The sequence below is a fragment of the Teleopsis dalmanni genome, chromosome 2 (assembly GCF_002237135.1).
Source record: "Teleopsis dalmanni isolate 2A chromosome 2, ASM223713v2, whole genome shotgun sequence".
Classification (NCBI taxonomy): domain Eukaryota; kingdom Metazoa; phylum Arthropoda; class Insecta; order Diptera; family Diopsidae; genus Teleopsis; species Teleopsis dalmanni.
In genome coordinates this window covers 225,030,333-225,037,117 of record NC_051847.1, presented here as the reverse complement: position 1 = coordinate 225,037,117, position 6,785 = coordinate 225,030,333, and positions in this window count along the sequence as shown.

Below are 6,785 nucleotides of genomic sequence, written 5' to 3'. Positions count from 1 at the left end.
ATTCGATTTGATCTTACATCTATGAAATGCACTCATTACATTTTTATTAGATAAATAAGCCCTTGTGTGCAGATTCCCTGTTTGTATAATCCATTTATGCAAACTTAATTTAATTATGTGATAGAGTTTCTTTAAAAATTAAATAAGATAATTAAATGAAATTATATAAAAATATATGGCTGTATAAAATAAGTAATGCTATAAAACAAGTTAATAATTGTAGGAATGATTTTTGCCATGATAATTACAGATTTACTAATTTATTTCACTAAATTTAAAAACATTTATTTCGTTCAAATATAGTTAATGTAATATAGCTATAATTACAACTTTTTAGTTATTACCTGTTCATTGCAGCGGTTTATAAAATTGCTTTGTGATTGTTCAGATACTAAACAACTATTATTGTCATAAAATTGTGAAAATACTAATACTCGTCACAGAAAAAACATTAACTAAATTAGAAATAAAATACAATAATAAAGTTGTTTTAATGTTAAAGATATTACCAACTACGAAATATTATTTAATAACCGTATCTTAAACTGATGAAATGTCCCCTTCACTTTTCACTTTGAGATTAATTTTGATGAGATCATGTGCTGATGATGAGATCATTTATTATATAGCTTTATGGTTCAATTTTCCACAACGATTACAAATGTTTAAGGCTAAATGCCATTCCATGTTCGATTTTAACACTACAACTGATGTTAGCTCGCCCACATAGATCAACACTGTCAAGTATTAACTCTCACAGGACAGTATTCGACAATTTGTTGGCCAGACAAAAGGATCGTATCTGAAAATTAGAGTGTGTTGCCATCCTACTCTTCCTGGTGAGTTGCCTTTCAAGTATGGTATGTGACAACTTTCTACTGGAAACAGAGTCCTACTTGATTATACTTATATACTTTTGAAAAGAAAAAATCCTATAACAATCCTTTCCATATATCGAATATCATGGACCATTGCCTTCGTATATGGTAATTTTTAAAGAAATATTCAGAATAGCTCGGTAGCTGATGGTGGGATATTTATGCAATTATATGCAATTATTGATTATTGTTCTTCAAAATAATAAACCTATCAAAGCACTTTTATTCTTAATTAATTATAATTTATTTTTTTTTATTATAATTAAGTAAAAGCTAAAACCAATATTTTAACCCTCAAACTGTATCCAATTTTTTTTTATTTTTAGATTTTAATAGAGCAGTTATCGGTAAAACATGATCTGCTACAATTTTGTTGTAAGGCTGAACTCCTCATCATATCAAGACTTGAAATTGCTTCTCAAGTAGTGCACATGCTTGTAAGTTCTGCCTGAGGGACTAATGTTGTAATCATAATTTCACACATTACCATTATTTTGCACACTTCGGACTTCACCGTGCCTGCCAAAGTCGTGCATTCTGAAGCTGCAAAAGTGCCAGCGGAGACGTTAGCCAAAATATCGACTTGATGAAACAAATAAAATATTTGAAAACGAGATACTTTTCTATTGCTATTTAAATATAGAAGTTAAGTTAGGTAAAATGCAATTATTTATGTTAAAAATTATTTATGATATATTTGAAAAAATAAGTGTAATACGAAAATTAGCATAACCAAGTGTTTTGAAAACTTAAGAATAAAATTTTAAATATTGGTAACTATTTAAAGTATTGGTAACTATAATGTTAACTGAATAATACATTCAATAATGACATTCAAAAAAAAAACTAACACGGTATTGTTATATTGTAGTCTGGGATTTTGATTTCTTTAAAGAAGCTACTTATTTAATTATTTCAATTTTTTGTATTAAAGATGCTTTCTTAAATAACTTTAAAATGCTCTCTAATTACATTGCAGATTGCCATAGTCAAGGCTTTGCTCCATTCTTTAACTATTTTCTGAAAATAAAACATGAGTCTCATCCCGATTAAATAAGAGTCTCCAAGTAGTACCCGTACCTATACGGTGAATCCACCAACTTCGGCAGCACGAAGCTGGTCTGTCGTAAGAAGCGACTAAAATTACCCAGTGCCAGTCTGGCACTTATGCAAGAAGTGAGTTAAGCAGCCTAACTCGCGACATTCGACCAGAAATGATCCGATCTGGTAGTATGGGCCACTAAGGCCAAATGTTTCCCTGTGAACGCAATGGAAAGAAGGGAAAAAAACATATATGATATTTTAATACGATTTAATTAATTAGTACGAAATTTTTCAGTCTACATTATTTGCCTTATTTGCATTATTGTTGAACCTGAAATGCTAGCTGCAATCTTTTAAACTGGCGCTCATTATACTTATTAACTTTCGATCTATTGACTTGGATTTAATAGAGTTAATTAACATTAACCCAAAGGAAATAAGAACTTCAACATTAGTTGTACTATTTTTTGTTTATTATTTTATTTAATCTGAATGTAGTCAAATTTCTAGGTATGCTAAGAACATTTATGGATATTAGTTATTTACACATTTTTTTAAATTTTTTTATACAATTGAATTAAATTATACAAATAAAATAACATCAGTTGCTCTGCAATTGTTAATATTATTCAAAATTCAATAAAACATTCACTAATGGGATATTAAAGTGCATATAAGTATAATCAGATCGAAAATCACAGTCATAAGCATATATAAAAATAGAATTAAATTTGTGCATAATTTAAATTTAATGCTTAAAGGTGGTCCAACCTAAAATGGAATCGAATCTCATGCAAGGAGCCTGAGCATTCCATATATTTACATTGCGATTTAAAGAAAATTAAACAAGTAAAAACCTAAATTGCTCAGAGATAGATTCTTGATTACTACGGCATAAGCAACATTTACTCCACCCACAGCTGCTGGATATGCTAGAGATTTTATTAACAGCAGCAAGAACTTGCGGCCAACCACTGTTATTGACATTCCTTTCTAAATAAAGCTAAAAGATGGTTTTCTGAATTGTGAACATTAGTAGCATGAATTGGTATGAATCAAATAAACTTTTATTTGAATACTGTAATATACTACGAGTATGCTTATATTATATTATATTATATTTCTTTTCAAATGATTTGGTCCGCAACAAGTCACTGGTGAAAAAATTGATTTTGGGTAATTACCAACCTAAACAGATGATTCGTCCAAAAACTAATAAATTAGTAAATTTCTTACTAAAATAAAAAAATATCTTAACATTATTAAAATTTTTGGAACTCTCTTACGTACAAATAACACCACTTCACCTCAAATACCTATCCATTTTAAGAGATTTCTATTCTTTACATATTATAATCTTAACCTATTTTAATGTATTTGGCGCAGTTGCATTTGATAAGTTCATTGTATCTGATCTTCTTGCAAAATCTGTTGAATTTGCAGTGTGATGAGACGATGAAATGCATAAGCATTTTAAATTGATTTCACTAGTTAGCATTTTTGTGATTACTGACATCTAGCAATGCTTACCGAGCGACAACTAAATAGCAGCAATGCAAAAATGCAGAAGTGTCCAAACATTAAAAATGCATAAAAAGGTGGAAACTGCAAAGGAAGGCGTAATTCGTATGTCCTCGAATGCATTGCGGTGTGTTAAACGTAGATTAAATGAGTTAAGATAACATTGATTAGACACGTTTATGTATAAATTACAATGATTTGGTATCGAATTAAAAACTTAAATTATTTTCTCTTGGCAGTTCTGAAATTCGCATTTAACTTGTGTTCCATCCTAGAAGATCAATTATAATAGAACAGGAAGCAATAATACAAAGTTACACCTCATAACAATTACTGTTCGGCGGTGTATCTCACTATCTATCTCATGCTAGAATACTAAGTACTGATGATAAAAAAGTATATTTGGTGCGAAAGCAATGACTCTGTAAGTATCTAACAGATTCTCATGTCCACTAGCATATTTAATTAATTTTCAATTAAACTTAAAATGGTTTTCTATATTTTAACAGATATAGCGAAAAAGAAACCTTCATGCCTGCTTATGTACCAACTTACTTAGACAGATCTGAAACACCTGTCCTTAGATTTGATTATAAAAAATGAAAAACATTCTTTATTATATGATGTCGTACTTAAATGTGTGGAGGCATTTGGATGTGACTTAGTATTTTCTAATACGTAATAATGCTTTTTCAAATTTTAATATTGCTTATTGCTAAATAAGGGAAATATTCTAGTAAATAATATTTGACAACTTATTAAAGAAGTATCCACTCCAATTGAATATAAATGAGTTGAATATATTAACTGCACTAATTTATTTAATTGAGCTAAGAGTTTCGACTGACCATTACTTCTGTGAGTAAAAAATTGTTGAAGTGAAGTTTGTTTCTTTAAAAAAAAATTTATTAAATATTAATTATTTGTGTATTCTCTGTTGCTATTTGTATTTTAATTTTCAATGTAAAGGCATTTTAATATTCGAACATCTACAGATCATAGAAAGTATAGAAAGTATAGGCATAGAAAGTAATTTCTTGCTATGCCATATGTATCAGCACCAGTACATAAAAGTGACTTCCGTCGATAAATGAGTAGAATCTACTCATGCCCTGAAAGAGACTACAACAGAACTTCTATGTAGATGGTCTCAAAGCACTTAAGATTTGCATTGTCTGTCAGTCTTCCTGCCGACTATAATGTGTTTCACACAGGCATTTTAGCAATCAAAATTTCTACCTTAAGTTGTTCAGTTAAGTACTCATACTGTTACATTATATATACTGTTACTATATACTATATGCCGATTGCCTTTACAACATAACTAAACAATGAGAAAGTTTAATACGGACATGGATATATCAGACACTTGGGTGGTTCTATTTTCGACTTTGTTTCACATACTATAAAAGAAGTTCAGAGCACATAGCCAAGCGTTATTTAAGACTCGCAGATACTGAAAAAAAAAATTTTTTCCGGAAGTAAAATTATACTTCACTGTTCTTAAAAATCAAATGTTATTAACACAATATATCTTAACTACAACAGGGTTGTTTAGATCAAAAAAGGCAATATTTAAACGTGAAAGAAGTATTATACTTTGATAGACTAGAACCACTTACAACCGAAAAAAACATGGTTGTGACAGTCAAAGGCACTGGCAACGAATGATTTGCTCCAGTTGCAAATCTCCAATTCTTTCAAGTTCTATTTAATGAAAAATCACCTAATTGCAGCTAATAAAATACATTAAACTTGTAAATTGAAAATGCTTAGTAATTGACTTCATTAAAGTGCAAAAATTGAACTGACAATTATAAATGAAACTAAATTGCTAATGGTTTTATAATTTCCAGTTGCAGTTAAAAATGCAATAGAACTCAGTAGAGAACAAACAAGCGCTTTGAGTTCTGTGGTTTTACTAGCCTTTGCCATAAACTTTATAAAAGCCAAGCCAAGACCTTATGAGGTTTGTGATACGCAACACGTCCATACGTAAGCCGCCGTTTTGTCTACATGACTGAGTATCAATAAATTTTCTGCAAGCTGCAAAGGCCTTGAAAGTTTAGGTTAATTAAACACAGCAAACCAATTTCGGAATTTAAAATTCGAATGTAAATTTTTAATATTTTTGTCGTTTTTAAAGAATTTAATTTTTAATTGATTTACGAGTATGTATGCAACACATGGCAGAAAAAATATTTCAGGTTGTAGGAGACAAATTTGATCTTGTTGTTCGGTTATTGTTTACAGGTGGGGGAGACCGCGTAGAACCATTTGAACTCTGCTGTGCCATTATACAGGTCGTGTAAGAACTTTTATATTGAAATTCACCCATTTTAACTATATCAATTTAGTTTCCATTGTCGATTAAAATATTTAATTTTCCAGGTTTTGATTTTAAAGAAAATCTCTCTACCATCAGCAGAACTTTTAACTACCATCAGCATTACCAGGTAGCATAATTTATAATGATGTCAGTTTAGTTAGAAAATAATAGTGTGTGTGTTTCATAAAAACACAGAGCTAATAAACACTAAGTTCAAGTTATGATTTATATTACTTTATCAGAATCCAGTGATCGCCAACGACCACGGAAATAGGGTGGAACGCAACTAAAATTTATTTAAGGAGGACCTTTAGATAATTTCTGTACTTTAAAAAAACATCGTATTACACTAATAATAAATGTACTTTTATATAAAAATAGTCTTTCGAATGGTTTGCCAATGCTCATTATTATTCTATAGAAATATCTAATGTCTTTGTTTACCGAGTACCTTGAGTTATAAAGTATAAGTCATAATAATACAGTTATAAAAAAGCATTGGGTTCTAAAAGTCACCGTCTATCGGTAAATAGTTCATAGTGTTAGGATTTAAAAAGGAAGATAACTATAAAAATATAAAGTACTTTAACTTATTTATTCAAATTAATTGCAAATATTTTTCAAAATTAGTCGTTTCGTCTCAACAGGAATACAAAAAAAACACATCTTCACTTTACATATGTAAGGATAAATTGTTAAACCGCTATAAGTTCGTTTTGTGGGTCATTAAATTTGACTTTTAAATTTGCTTTAAAAGTTTTTATTATGCAAAAATTTACCAAAAAGCTTATTATAATTATTTTGTTTTATTAAAAAATGTTATTTTATTATTTGAGTAATTAGTTTTTGGCAGTTTTTGGCAATTTTTGTCAGTAGTAAAATTATATGATATAATCAAACTATGAGGAAGTAAATATTAAGCTATGTGAATATAAATATACTGTAAATCTTACCTAATGCAATGTCGGAACAACATATTGAAATAAAAGTTGAAACTAAAGCCACCACAATTA